At 45.0% G+C, this 15,632-nt stretch overlaps 1 protein-coding gene and 1 pseudogene across 2 annotated transcripts in view; both read right to left on the bottom strand.

Moving 5' to 3' along the window:
- The window catches only part of LOC311126069 (engulfment and cell motility protein 1), a 148,031-nt gene that overhangs the window by 99,235 nt on the left and 33,164 nt on the right, over positions 1–15,632 (bottom strand). The gene's annotated exons all lie outside the window — the stretch shown is intronic.
- Positions 3,582–15,632, bottom strand: part of LOC311119857 (retinitis pigmentosa 9 protein homolog) — an 80,840-nt pseudogene continuing 68,789 nt past the window's right edge. The window contains exon 8 of the transcript in view: positions 3,582–3,611. The product of the transcript in view is annotated as a retinitis pigmentosa 9 protein homolog (transcript). The remainder of the gene's footprint in view (positions 3,612–15,632) is intronic.

The raw sequence follows: 15,632 nt of genomic DNA, 5'->3' as shown, positions 1-15,632 counted from the left end.
TACTAAACTCAGCAAAAAAAGAAACGTCCCTTTTTCAGGACCCTGTCTTTCAAAGATAATTAATAAAAATCCAAATAACTTCACAGATCTTCATTGTAAAGGGTTTAAAAACTGTTTCCCATGCTTGTTCAATGAACCATAAACAATTAATGAACATGCACCTGTGGAACGGTCGTTAAGACACTAACAGCTTACAGACGGTAGGCAATTAAGGTCACAGTTATGAAAACTTAGGACACTAAAGAGGCCTTTCTACTGACTCTGAAAAACACCAAAAGAAAGATGCCCAGGGTCCCTGCTCATCTGCGTGAACGTGCCTTAGGCATTCTGCAAAGAGACATGAGGACTGCAGATGTGGCCAGGGCAATAAATTGCAATGTCCGTACAGTGATACGCCTAAGACAGCGCTACAGGGAGACAGGACGGACAGCTGATTGTCCTCGCAGTGGCAGACCACATGTAACAACACCTGCACAGGATCGGTACATCCGAACATCACACCTGCGGGACAGGTACAGGATGGCAACAATAACTGCCCGAGTTACACCAGGAACGCACAATCCCTCCATCAGTGCTCAGACTGTCCGCAATAGGCTGAGAGAGGGTGGACTGAGGGCTTGTAGGCCTGTTGTAAGGCCTACAACAGTGGCGCAGCGGTCTAAGGCACTGCATCTCAGTGCTTGAGGCGTCACTACAGACCCCCTGGTTCGATTCCAGGCTGTATCACAACCTGCTGTGATTGGGAGTCCCATAGGGCAGCGCACAATTGGCCCAGTGTCGTCCGGGTTTGGCCGGTGTAGGCCGTCATTGTAAATAAGAATTTGTTCTTAACTGACTTGCCTAGTTAAATAAAGGTAAAAAAAAAAAAAAAGGTCCTCACAATGTCACCTATGGGCACAAACCCACCGTCGCTGGACCAGACAGGACTGGCAAAAAGTGCACTTCACTGACGAGTCGCGGTTTTGTCTCACCAGGGGTGATGGTCGGATTCGCGTTTATCGTCGAAGGAATGAGCGTTACACCGAGGCCTGTACTCTGGAGCGGGATCGATTTGGAGGTGGAGGGTCCGTCATGGTCTGGGGCGGTGTGTCACAGCATCATCGGACTGAGCTTGTTGTCATTGCAGGCAATCTCAACGCTGTATGTTACAGGGAAGACAACCTCCTCCCTCATGTGGTACCCTTCCTGCAGGCTCATCCTGACATGACCCTCCAGCATGACAATGCCACCAGCCATACTGCTCGTTCTGTGCGTGATTTCCTGCAAGACAGGAACGTCAGTGTTCTGCCATGGCCAGCGAGGAGCCCAGATCTCAATCCCATTGAGCACGTCTGGGACCTGTTGGATCGGAGGGTGAGGGCTAGGGCCATTCCCCCCAGAAATGTCCGGGAACTTGTAGGTGCCTTGGTGTAAGAGTGGGGTAACATCTCATAGCAAGAACTGGCAAATCTGGTGCAGTCCATGAGGAGGAGATGCACTGCAGTACTTCATGCAGCTGGTGGCCACACCAGATACTGACTGTTAATTTTGATTTTGACCACCCCCCCCCCCTTTGTTCAGGGACACATTATTCAATTTCTGTTAGTCACATGTCTGTGGAACCTGTTCAGTTTATGTCTCAGTTGTTGAATCTTGTTATGTTCATACAAATATTTACACATGTTAAGTTTGCTGAAAATAAACACAGTTGACAGTGAGAGGACGTTTCTTTTTTTTGCTGAGTTTACTACTACTACTACTACTACTACTACTACTACTACTACTACTACTACTACTACTAGTCTCTGTCTCAGCAGGCTACTACTACTACTACTACTACTACTAACTGTCTCTGTCTCAGCAGGCTACTACACTACTACTACTACTACTACTACTACTACTACTAACTGTCTCTCTGTCTCAGCAGGCTACTACACTACTACTACTACTACTACTACCTGTCTGTCTCAACAAGCTACTACAGTACTACTACTACTACTAACTGTCTCTGTCTCAGCAGGCTGCTACTACTACTACTACTACTACTACTACTACTACTACTACTACCTGTCTCAACAGGCTACTACACTACTACTACAATACTACTACACTACTACTACTACTACTACCTGTCTCTGTCTCAGCAGGCTACTACACTACTACTACTACTACTACTACTACTACTAACTGTCTCTGTCTCAGCAGGCTACTACACTACTACTACTACTACTACTACTACTACTACTACTACCTGTCTCTGTAGGCTACTACAGTACTACTACTAACTGTCTCTGTCTCAGCAGGCTACTACACTACTACTACTACTACTACTACCTGTCTCAGCAGGCTACTACTACTACTACTACCTGTCTGTCTCAACAAGCTACTACAGTACTACTACTACTAACTGTCTCTGTCTCAGCAGGCTACTACACTACTACTACTACTACTACTACTACTACTACTACTACCTGTCTCTGTAGGCTACTACAGTACTACTACTAACTGTCTCTGTCTCAGCAGGCTACTACACTACTACTACTACTACTACTACCTGTCTCAGCAGGCTACTACTACTACTACTACCTGTCTGTCTCAACAAGCTACTACAGTACTACTACTACTAACTGTCTCTGTCTCAGCAGGCTACTACACTACTACTACTACTACTACTGCTACTACTACTACTACCACCTGTCTCTGTCTCAGCAGGCTACTACTACTACTACTACTAACTGTCTCAGTCTATCACAGCAGGCTGCTTTGTTTCACAAACATGCCCTCGTTCCTGGTGCAGCAAGCAGGATATCCTGTCAGTAGTCTGTGCCAAATGGCCGACAACAGCTCTCAGCAATTAACAGCACTGGATTAACTCAGCCGAGGCACACAACACGCCTGCTTAGGGGACAGCAACTCTCTAAACTTGTGTTTGTTAAATAGACTAACATTGTGTGAGCTGTACACTCCTGGAAGCAGTGTAGACGTGTGAGAAGGAGCGATGCATGTTATCTATAGGGTGATATTTCCATCCCAAATATTACCATATTCCCTATATTAGTGCCCATAGGGCTCTGGTCAAAGGTAGTGCACCATTTAGGGAATAGGGTTCCATTTGGGACGCAGTCAAGGTCTTACAGGTATGGGGTAGTGTCATAAAAACAGTGAACCAAAGCGGTGAAACCAAAAGGGGTTCACCAATAACAAAATGAGTCAGCAACAATATACATTTTGTTGTCACCATCCTGAGTAAAATAAAAGAATCATACATAACGTCTGCGTCAATCCAGAGGTGTGACTAATCAACTACAACAGCCAAATCCGTATCTAATGAGCTGCACAGCCAATGCTTTTATTTAGATTTCTGTCTGTTATGTAATTGTCCAAAACAATTTCCCAGAGACATTTATTGAATTCCAACATTATGAGGTCTGTCATCCTTAGGTGGTGAAACTTCATCCCACTCGGTTTCCTCACAATTAAATCTCCTGTGCAGAGATTATAATAACAATCTATGTCATAACTAACCTGTCAGGGGAAACCAAACTGGTAAACTCTTGGGTACACTCAGAATGGCTGACCTGGTATTATGATTTATAATCCTTCTAATTCTGTAGTCTGAACAGGGTCAGTGCCTAGGGGGTAAGAGGGCACAGGGGGTTACAGGGTACAGGGGGAGGGCCCTAAAATTAGGGCCACACCCTTCGGCCCAACGTACCCTACTCCAGCCTGAGTAGTGAGTACACACAACAAGAAGACAGATGACTCACCCGGAAACCTTGATGACAAGCAGCTAGTGAGTTCAACCCGCGGGTCCTACCTCCAACACGTCTTCTTTCAAATCCACAAAAAAAACTAAATTAAAACAAAATCCTCACTAACACCAGCTAGCCACAAATACAATAAGCATCCTTCGAGGTCCAGCAGTCACAAGAACAAGGGTTTCAAACTAAACTTCGCAGTGCTTCTCCTTTGGCGAGAGAGAGAGAGAGAGAGAGACGTTAACAGAAGGAGGAAGTAGGCGTGTGTCTAGAGAAGAGGAAACAGGTCTGTAGCAAAACAGACTGGTAAAAAAAAAGATGAAAAATTAAAAGATGAGACAACCGAATCAGAGAAATAGACTACAAGCCTTGCTCACAGGAAGTTACCTCAACCTGAGAAACAGTGTGTCACACAGCTATACTGTTATACTACATGTACTGGGCAGCATTCAGCAGGGCACAACAGTGGGGAACGTTCAGATAAAAATACATTACTTAAACATGCCTCTCTAACACGTACAATAAGGAATCACGCCAGCTCTATTCATGACATTTCTATCTGCAGTGTTTGCCTACTGAACATTACCCTGATGTGGGGTCAACATAGTCTAGTCAGAGCTCTGAGCAGAGGGAACCATGTTGATTACCCAATACCCACAAGGGCTTCGTCCCAAGCGACATCCTATTCCCTATGTAGTGCACTACTTTTGACAAGGGTCCATCTCTAGTGCATCAGTTAGGTGGAGTGCACTATATAGATAATAGGGTACCGTTTGGGATGTAGCCAAACTCTCACTTCCACCTCTGGCTGCCCTCTTGTCTCACTGATGCAATAGACTATAGGCACAACTCTCATGATGGTGGTGGTAGAATGAGCCAAAACCTGACAGGATCTTAACATTACAGCCTCATTGAACGAAGTGTTGGGACTGACATCTTAGTTGGGAAGTGTCAGTGAAGACTGACCAGGCCTGAGTTCAAATGAGCATTTGATTGAGTCTGCCTGGAATGTTATCGTGGTGGGGTTTGCACTTTTGGGACTAATCCTTTGGTTCCATTGCGCCAGACAAGCTCAATCAAGCGCAGATACAGTATTTGAAAGAAGATGAATGCTACTTGAACCAGGCCTGGTGCTTACAGCTGCTTCGCAGCACCCGTTACAAGTGGCCAGTGTGTGAAGTCTATGACACACAGCGTATGTTTAGCCCACCTTAGGGTTAGCGAGGCCCCACTCCCTCGAGTCCCTACTCATCTCTACCACAAGGCCAAATACTGTAGTAGTCTGTTTTCTAGCAGATCTTTACCTGGGATCAGATTCAAAGCCAACTCATCTGGCCCTCTGAGTATCTGAGCTGTAAAGGCCACAGAGACCAGAGAGAAAGGGAGAGAGGTAGAGAAAGTGATGGAGAGAGAAAGAGCGCGATGGAGGAAGAGAGAGAGAGAGAGAGAGAGAGAGAGAGAGAGAGAGAGAGAGAGAGAGAGAGAGAGAGAGAGAGAGAGAGAGAGAGAGAGAGAGAGAGAGAGAGAGAGAGAGGAGGTAGGTCAACAAGGCCACAGAGACTAAGCAAAAAGAGAGATGGAGGAAGAGCGAGAGAGAGAAAAAGAGAGGAGGAGGCAGGTAGGTCAACAGGGCAAATGAGCTCAGCCGTTTCACATAATGTGTTTCATTAGACATCGAACATTTCACCACAATCTCTCCTTTTCACAGAACTTAACTCGACCACCTGCTGTTTGACATTTACTATTGCTATCATACAGTTGTCCCAGACAGAACAGATCACAGGTTGTCAGACAGACATATCCCAACGGGGGCCAGTATGAAAAATGTATGCACTCACTAATTGGAAGTCGCTCTGGATAAGAGCGTCTGCTAAATGACTAAACTGTAAACTGTAACTGTAAACTGTAACAAATATTGGTTCCCAGAACATTGTGGCAGCGTTATATATGTCAAAAAAACTCAAGAAAATATACAAGGGAACGTTGCAAGAACATTCTGTGTTAGCTGGGATTTCACTTCACCTTATTGGGTCATTTGTGTTTCAGCAGTGTGAGTGGGAAATCTTCTGCTATGCTAATTGACAAGCCAGAGCGGTCGTGATTCACATACCGTGTAACTACACAATTCCAGATACCCCAAAACCAGAGGCGCTACTATCATAACATATGTTTTAGCAGGCTAACTCATTTAAAGAGCTGGAAGATCTCACTGGAGCATTCGGGTATGGAAAGCTACTCTTCTCCCAGGGCGTAGCCAGGGCTGCACACAGCAACACAGAGCCAAACAATTTTCTAAGTACACCACCACTACTTCATCGCTCCCCAAAGTACTTTTCCACACGACAGTTCTAAAAACGGCCTGCTCCCTCCTCCAGCCCTGCTCACCACAGAGCTAGCGTAGCGCACTAGTTAGCCGCCGTCTCCATGGAGATGAGCCGATTATGCTAAGGGAACCAATTAGCCTACAGCAATGTACTGTACTGTTCAGTTCCTCCCCAAACTCTCCCGAGCAGTAGCCTTGGGGGGCCTTGGGGGAATGCGCAGACTTGTCCCCACTCAGAAGAGTCCTTGACAGGGAAGGAATGTCACACAGTCAGGGATGCTCTGTAGGAAGATGATGAAAACAGGCACATTAACTGTGCTTCCAGAGCAGAAACAAACCCACACTACAAAAAGTTATCTAACTGCAAGTGCCAAGCAGCACACATAACAAGGGCTTTCCTAGCTAGTATGTTCTTTGTTAAAATAATGCAATGGTAGCTAGTACCCGAGGGTGTTTTTGTTTAAAGAATGAGATGTGATATGATGCATCTCCCATTGGAACTCTCCCAGCCTACACATAAGCGTCAGTTACCCAATCACAACATTGTTTCGGTTTATGATGAGCGTTAATGTTGTCGTGTCCTTCCGGTTTAGTTATAGTCAACCCATAACGGGCCTCCTAACCCAACATTTTATTCTCTATAGTCCAACTGCTAAATCAGTGCACTTAGAGGCTACATCCCAAACAGCACCCTATTCCCTACACAGTGCCCTATGGAACCTGTTCAAAAGCAGTGCACCAAATAGGAAATAAGGTGCCATTTGGGATACATTTACATTTTACATTTTAGTCATTTAGCAGACGCTCTTATCCAGAGCGACTTACAGTTAGTGAGTGCATACATTTTCATACTTTTTTTCATACTGGCCCCCCGTGGGAAACAAACCCACAACCCTGGCGTTGCAAGCGCCATGCTCTACCAACTGAGCTACACGGGGCCAGTAGCGTACAGCGACTGAAACAGACATTACATAAGGTGATGTCACAGGTTGTCTCTCTAAGCAGAACACAATATGCAGTGTTCAAACCCAGACACCTTTAGATTAAAAAAAAAAGAATATGCCATCTCTGATTACATAAGGCAATATCTCTCAACAGGGAGGTCAGGGGTGAGCTTTAAACATAACAGTGGAGCTCAATTAGGAGTTTGTAGACTGAACAGCCTTTCTACTGCCAGCCAGTCACAGAGGATGATGAACTGATGGAGTGAGAGATAGTGAGAGAGAGAGTGTTAGAGGAGAGGGAAAGAAAGAGGGGAGTAGGGAGGAAGAGAGAGAGAGAGAGAGAGAGAGAGAGAGAGAGAGGGATAGAGGGAGAGGTGGGGATAGAGATATTTATGTTTATTTATTTTCTTTTTTATACTTTAACTATTTGCACATCGTTACAACACTGTAAATAGAAATAATATGACATTTGAAACGTGTCTATTCTTCTGAAACCTTTGTGAGTGTAATATTTACCGATTGTTTATTTAACTTTTGTATATTATCTATTTCACTTGCTTTGGCAATGTAAACATATGTTTACCATGCCAATAAAGCCCTTTGAATTGAAATTGAGAGAGAGGGGAGGGGGGGGGGGGGCAGAGAGGGCGAGAGAGAGAGCGAGGAGACTCACAGGCTTCAGTGAGTCACTGACTGTGACCTTCTGCTGCAGGGCTCATCAGCTCAGCAGGCAACGCAAACCAGGTCTCTCTCTCTCTCCCTCTGTATATCTCTCTCACACACTTTACAGTATACTATTTTTACTACTGATATTGATTACTGCTTTGCTAGAAAAGAGCTTGAAAGAAAGGCATTTCACTGTACATCACTGTACTGTGCACGTGACAATAAAACTTGAAACTCAGACAAACAAACACTATGGGCAGAGGGCCAATCAGATGGACAGCAAGGGGGTTAACTTAAAACACAGTGAAAGCACACATTTCTGTGCGTGTGTGAGAGAGTGAATATCAAGTGTCTCGAACAATGAACGCTATGCATGAAACTGAGGCACACTTACAAATTGGACTCAGTCACCAGTCTGTCAAACCCAATAAAGATGTGTGGGGAGTGGGTGAGAAAGAAACCCACCAACTAGGGCTTGGAGAGGGGACAATAATATTCTCACCACATTTATTGAAACGCAAAATGGACGGCTCTTATTTGTAGAGGGAAGGAGTGCAACAGCAAATGCCTCGGCCCGTAGCGTCTACAGACGTTACAAGGATTTTATTAAAAGCAACTCTGGATCTCACACTTAATATGCTTTGACTTCTTTCTCCCCTCTCTCTCCAGATAAAATCTTGCGACTTGTGACTGCAGGCCGCCCAACAACCTGCCCGCTTGACCCCATCCCCTCCTCTCTTCTCCAGACCATCTCCGGTGACCTTCTCCCCTACCTCACCTCGCTGATCAACTCATCCTTGACCGCTGGCTATGTCCCTTCTGTCTTCAAGAGAACGAGAGTTGCACCCCTTCTCAAAAAACCAACACTCGATCCCTCTGATGTCAACAACTACAGACCAGTATCCCTTCTTTCTTTTCTTTCCAAAACTATTGAGCGTGCCGTCTTTAGCCAACTCTCTTGCTATCTCTCTCAGAATGACCTTCTTGATCCTAACCAGTCAGGTTTCAGGACTGGTCATTCAACTGAGACTGCTCTTCTCTGTGTCACGGAGGCTCTCCGCACAGCTAAAGCTAACTCTCTCTCCTCTGCTCTTGTCCTTCTAGACCTGTCTGCTGCCTTTGATACTGTGAACCATCAGATCCTCCTCTCCACCCTCTCCGAGCTGGGCATCTCCGCCGCGGCTCACTCTTGGATTGCGTCCTACCTGACCGGTCGCTCCTACCAAGTGGCGTGGCGAGAAGCTGTCTCCGCACCACGTGCTCTCACCACTGGTGTCCCCCAGGGCTCAGTTCTAGGCCCTCTCCTATTCTCGCTATACACCAAGTCACTTGGCTCTGTCATATCCTCACATGGCCTCTCCTATCATTGCTACGCAGACGACACACAACTAATCTTCTCCTTTCCCCCTTCTGATAACCAGGTGGCGAATCGCATCTCTGCATGTCTGGCAGACATATCAGTATGGATGACGGATCACCACCTCAAGCTGAACCTTGGCAAGACGGAGCTGCTCTTCCTCCCGGGGAAGGACTGCCCGTTCCATGATCTCGCCATCACGGTTGACAACTCCGTTGTGCCCTCCTCCCAGAGTGCGAAGAGCCTTGGCGTGACCCTGGACAATACCCTGTCGTTCTCCGCTAACATCAAGGCGGTGACCCGATCCTGCAGGTTCATGCTCTACAACATTCGGAGAGTACGACCCTGCCTTACACAGGAAGCGGCACAGGTCCTAATCCAGGCACTTGTCATCTCCCGTCTGGATTACTGCAACTCGCTGTTGGCTGGGCTCCCTGCCTGTGCCATTAAACCCCTACAACTCATCCAGAATGCCGCAGCCCGTCTGGTGTTCAACCTTCCCAAGTTCTCTCACGTCACCCCGCTCCTCCGCACACTCCACTGGCTTCCAGTTGAAGCTCGCATCTGTTACAAGACCATGGTGCTTGCCTATGGAGCTGTGAGGGGAACGGCACCTCCGTACCTTCAAGCTCTGATCAGTCCCTACACCCAAACGAGGGCATTGCGTTCATCCACCTCTGGCCTGCTGGCTCCCCTTCCTCTGCGGAAGCATAGTTCCCGCTCAGCCCAGTCAAAACTGTTCGCTGCTCTGGCACCCCAATGGTGGAACAAGCTCCCTCACGACGCCAGGACAGCGGAGTCACTCACCACCTTCCGGAGACATTTGAAACCCCACCTCTTTAAGGAATACCTGGGATAGGATAAAGTAATCCTTCTACCCCCCCCCCCCCTCTTCAAATAAATAAATAAATGTGTAAAGTGGTTATCCCACTGGTTATAGGGTGAATGCACCAATTTGTAAGTCGCTCTGGATAAGAGCGTCTGCTAAATGACGTAAATGTAAAATGTAAATTAATAATACCTCAAGTTCAGCTTATTCGGAAACACTGCCAAAAGGACCCTTTTAGGGGAACGCAGTCGAAAGGACCCTTTTAGGGGAACACAGTCGAAAGGACCCTTTTAGGGGAACACAGTCGAAAGGACCCCTACTTTCCTCTCTCTCACGCTCCTCCAATTTCACAGAATTAGGGAAGAGATCTCGGTCTGACCTTCTACAGAACAAGATTTTATGGACTATATATATAAAATCAAACCAAATTCTGATAACAGTGGTTTCTATACCCGAAATTATCGCCATTTACCAGGGAGAGATGGAGGGGATAAAGCAACCAAATTATGTTCTCAGTGACCATGTCCCCAGAAGACTCCAGCCTCCAGGGCTTATCCCAAATTGTACCCTATTCTGTATATAGTGCAACACTTTTGACAAGGGCCCATATAGGGGCTCTAGTCAAAGTAGTGCACCATGTAGGGAATAGGGTGCCATTTGGGATACTCCCAGAAGACTCAAGGCTATCGCGGCTCTTGGCTAACAGTGATGTGTAATCTACATAGCTGGGAGAGTAGGGAAGGGGCTTGGAAAGTAGGTCTGGCATGTTTGAGGAGGAGCAGCTCGGGGATATGGAATGTGAGCTCTTAACACACAGCACGACCACCACCAGGCCTATCTGGACCGCATCATCACTGGGATCTGGAGTTTTTCCAGGTCAGGTCAGGTCAGGAAAAAGTCAGGGTCCTCAAAACAGACATTATGATGATTCTTATTTTTAAGACATTGAGCTACAGTATATTAGCCCTGTAGAAAGGATGGGGTTTACACACATCCAAATACTATCAAGAGGACAACGTTTATTAGCCTCATAGGGCCTCAAGATGCCAAGGCAGTAGACTACTACTGTATGAGGCCTGGTTTTTATGAGTCTCACTGTAACGCTTTCTAATGTGTTTGACCTCAATTAAACTCACTCTACCATGTCCCCACACTGCTCCATTTAGGCCTGAAAACACTACACCCCTCACACTACCATGTCCCCACACTGCTGCAGTTAGGCCTGAAAACACAACACCTCTGCCATCTGTTCCCAAAGAAACCAAAGCCATAACTAATACCATAATACAATAGTGCTTTCTACAATGTGGTGTGAAAACCATGGTATGCATGTTTAATATCAAGTCCTTTAAAAGTACATTGCAGTTTTAGAGACTTGAGTAGCACGTGGGTTTCTGTTTCTCGCAGTCTCAACACAACATCACGTGGAACAACTTCATGTGGAACAACATCATATGGAACATCATGAGTACTTGAGGGAGAAACAACATGGAAAGTGGTAGTGACTTTCTTGACCCACTCTTCCTCTTGAGGGGTCATCATCAAACCTCGTTGACTTTAGCTCCTGGAGGACATCCTCCAAGTGTGGCGAGCCACCCGGAAAATTAAAATGCACGCTCGGCTCAACCCTTCTTCTTTGAGAGGGTGGGAGGAGGGGGCGGGACCACACAGCACACAAAAGCACTCCCAGTTCATGTGACCTACAGTAGGCCTGGCATGAATAGGGCTTTTTGGTTGGTCTGTGGAGGGAGTCATGGGAACAGGGAACTATTTCCATTGTCCTTTCAGGGGAGGAGGACACGGGTGGTGGTATGTAGAGGTGGGATAGGCGTAGGAATATCAGGAAGGACCAACAGCAGAAAAACCTCCATTCATTAGGAGAAAACCGCCCCCATAGCAGAGTGACCATGAACGATCATAAACGCTCCCTCCATCTATCTCTTAGCTATCTCCCTCTGCCTCTGTAGTGCAGTGCTTCAATAAGTGGGCGGCTTTTATGATGGGTCCCGAAAAAAAAGAAAACAAACATTAACAGTTTAACATTCAAAACATTTACATATTCTATGAATAAACCCTTAAATGACACAGATCAGCTTATGAAACAGTGGTTCCATTGGGGAAAAAACAATGCATTAAGTAATCTGTCCGACAGCACCATTTGAACATTGTGTAATCGGTGTGTGTAACTGTAGGGCAAAATCAATACTACCCTCTCTCTACAGTGGTGCCTCAGCCTCTGCTTTCACTTTATCTGGCACACACAGCTCAGTGCTAGCATAAACCATGTAGGCTAGTCCATAGGACTGATTGTCCTGTTAGAATACACAGTTTAGCTGCCAATTATGAAGTTTCTATTTAGTTTGATGTACTCTGTTTCTATCTAGTTTGCTGCATTCTGTGGCTTCCTGTATGACTAGCAGCTCACTACCTTAAAATCAGGATTAATCAGAAATTCAGAATTTGCTCAAATTGATCTGTAGTGTACAATTTTTTATACAAAAAGCATTACAAGAATATTGGCGTCTTGATTTTGTCCAAAGTAATGGTTAGCTAAATCTGGTCAGTTGATAAAGCACACTTTCTTTAATCTCAATGTCAACCTGTTTTGACATGGTATTGTTGTTTTTAGATGTATATATATTACGTATTGTGGTTGTTTTCAGTGTATTTTGAACACTTTCAGACAATGCGATTAATCACGAGAAAAAAAAAATTTGCACTAACATTACACCAATTTAACTTGAGTTAACTGATTAACTCTGACAGCCCAACCAATAGCTAATGTACTCTAAGCAAGTAAGTCTTGTCCGAGCCAGAACGGCTCATAGGGAGGAAGTAAGCCTTGTCCGAGCCAGAACGGCCCATAGGCAGGAGCCCATCTCCTGTTGCTGTAGCATGAGGCACCTTGATCTACAAGTACACCCCCTGGACAGGACACTAGTAATAACAGTACAATAACAAATAGTTAGGTATAAGCAATGGTTTCATCACATTTCACATTCGGCGCATGTGATTTGATTTTGATTTTATCACCTTCAACCAACCAGCCATGTCAGATCAGGGATTTCTTAAAGGAAAGGAAGAAGGATGCATTGTTAAACATGGCCTAAATCTGAATAGGATGATATAAATAAAATGAGAGATACCGCTTCCTCAAATGGCTAAAATTACTCAGCAGACCGCAGAGAAAACCGCTGATGCTCGTAGTCTATCATTACTTATTCCACTGTGGTGAACGGCAGGAGGATGCAGCTGTAAAAGGCCAAACCAGAAGTGGAAATGGGCACTCAAACTCTTTTCGAATTGGAGTCAAACTCTTTACAAAACTGAGTGAGTCAAACTCTTTACAAAACTGAGTGAGTCAAACTCTTTACAAAACTGAGTGAGTCAAACTCTTTACAAAACTGAGTGAGTCAAACTCTTTACAAAACTGAGCGAGTCAAACTCTTTGCAAAACTACTCAGAAAACTGTTGAATGCAACATTTAGCGCTTTGTTCGTGGGATCTAGCCTAGCCTATGAACAGCAAGCAGAAGATCATATACAGTGGGGAAAAAAAGTATTTAGTCAGCAACCAATTGTGCAAGTTCTCCCACTTAAAAAGATGAGAGAGGCCTGTCATTTTCATCATAGGTACACGTCAACTATGACAGACAAATTGAGAAAAAAAATATCCAGAAAATCACATTGTAGGATTTTTAATGAATTTATTTGCAAATTATGGTGGAAAATAAGTATTTGGTCACCTACAAACAAGCAAGATTTCTGGCTCTCACAGACCTGTAACTTCTTCTTTAAGAGGCTCCTCTGTCCTCCACTCGTTACCTGTATTAATGGCACCTGTTTGAACTTGTTATCAGTATAAAAGACACCTGTCCACAACCTCAAACAGTCACACTCCAAACTCCACTATGGCCAAGACCAAAGAGCTGTCAAAGGACCCAGAAACAAAATTGTAGACCTGCACCAGGCTGGGAAGACTGAATCTGCAATAGGTAAGCAGCTTGGTTTGAAGAAATCAACTGTGGGAGCAATTATTAGGAAATGGAAGACATACAAGACCACTGATAATCTCCCTCGATCTGGGGCTCCACGCAAGATCTCACCCCGTGGGGTCAAAATGATCACAAGAACGGTGAGCAAAAATCCCAGAACCACACGGGGGGACCTAGTGAATGACCTGCAGAGAGCTGGGACCAAAGTAACAAAGCCTACCATCAGTAACACACTACTCCGCCAGGGACTCAAATCCTGCATTGCCAGACGTGTCCCCCTGCTTAAGCCAGTACATGTCCAGGCCCGTCTGAAGTTTGCTAGAGTGCATTTGGATGATCCAGAAGAGGATTGGGAGAATGTCATATGGTCAGATGAAACCAAAATATAACTTTTTGGTAAAAACTCAACTCATCGTGTTTGGAGGACAAAGAATGCTGAGTTGCATCCAAAGAACACCATACCTACTGTGAAGCATGGGGGTGGAAACTTCATGCTTTGGGGCTGTTTTTCTGCAAAGGGACCAGGACGACTGATCCGTGTAAAGGAAAGAATGAATGGGGCCATGTATCGTGAGATTTTGAGTGAAAACCTCCTTCCATCAGCAAGGGCATTGAAGATGAAACGTGGCTGGGTCTTTTAGCATGACAATGATCCCAAACACACCTCCCGGGCAACGAAGGAGTGGCTTCGTAAGAAGCATTTCAAGGTCCTGGAGTGGCCTAGCCAGTCTCCAGATCTCAACCCCATAGAAAATCTTTGGAGGGAGTTGAAAGTCCGTGTTGCCCAGCGACAGCCCCAAAACATCACTGCTCTAGAGGAGATCTGCATGGAGGAATGGGCCAAAATACCAGCAACAGTGTGTGAAAACCTTGTGAAGACTTACAGAAAACGTTTGACCTGTGTCATTGCCAACAAGGGGTATATAACAAAGTATTGAGAAACTTTTGTTATTGACCAAATACTTATTTTCCACCATAATTTGCAAATAAATTCATAAAAAATCCTACAATGTGATTTTCTGTAAAAAAAATCTCATTTTGTCTGTCATAGTTGACATGTACCTATGATGGAAATTACAGGCCTCTCTCATCTTTTTAAGTGGGAGAACTTGCACAATTGGTGGCTGACTAAATACTTTTTTTCCCCACTGTATGGCCCAATGAAAGAAAATTCACCTATCAAGTATTTTCATATAGTATTTATATATTTTTATTTTTTATTTCACCTTTATTTAACCAGGTAAGCCAGTTGAGAACAAGTTCTCATTTACAACTGCGAACTGGCCAAGATAAAGCAAAGCAGTGCGATAAAAACAACAACACAGAGTTACATATGGGGTAAAAAACATAAAGTCAAAAATACAACAGAAAATATATATACAGTGTGTGCAAATGTAGCAAGTTATGGAGGTAAGGCAATAAATAGGCTATAGTGCAGAATAATTACAATAGTATTAACACTGGAATGCTAGATGTGCAAGAGATTATGTGCAAATAGAGATACTGGGGTGCAAAAGAGCAAAATAAATAACAATATAGGGATGAGGTAGTTGGGTGGGCTAATTTCAGATGGGCTGTGTACAGGTGCAGTGATCGGTAAGGTGCTCTGACAACTGATGCTTAAAGTTAGTGAGGGAGATAAGAGTCTCCAGCTTCAGAGATTTTTGCAATTCGTTCCAGTCATTGGCAGCAGAGAACTGGAAGGAAAGGCGGCCAAAGGAGGTGTTGGCTTTGGGAATGACCAGTGAGATATACCTGCTGGAGCGCAGTCTACGGGTGGGT

This window comes from Coregonus lavaretus (assembly GCF_964263955.1).
Source record: "Coregonus lavaretus genome assembly, chromosome: 3".
In the NCBI taxonomy this organism is placed as follows: domain Eukaryota; kingdom Metazoa; phylum Chordata; class Actinopteri; order Salmoniformes; family Salmonidae; genus Coregonus; species Coregonus lavaretus.
The sequence above is the reverse complement of the archived record's forward strand: the minus strand, read 5'-3'. Positions and strand labels throughout refer to the sequence as shown.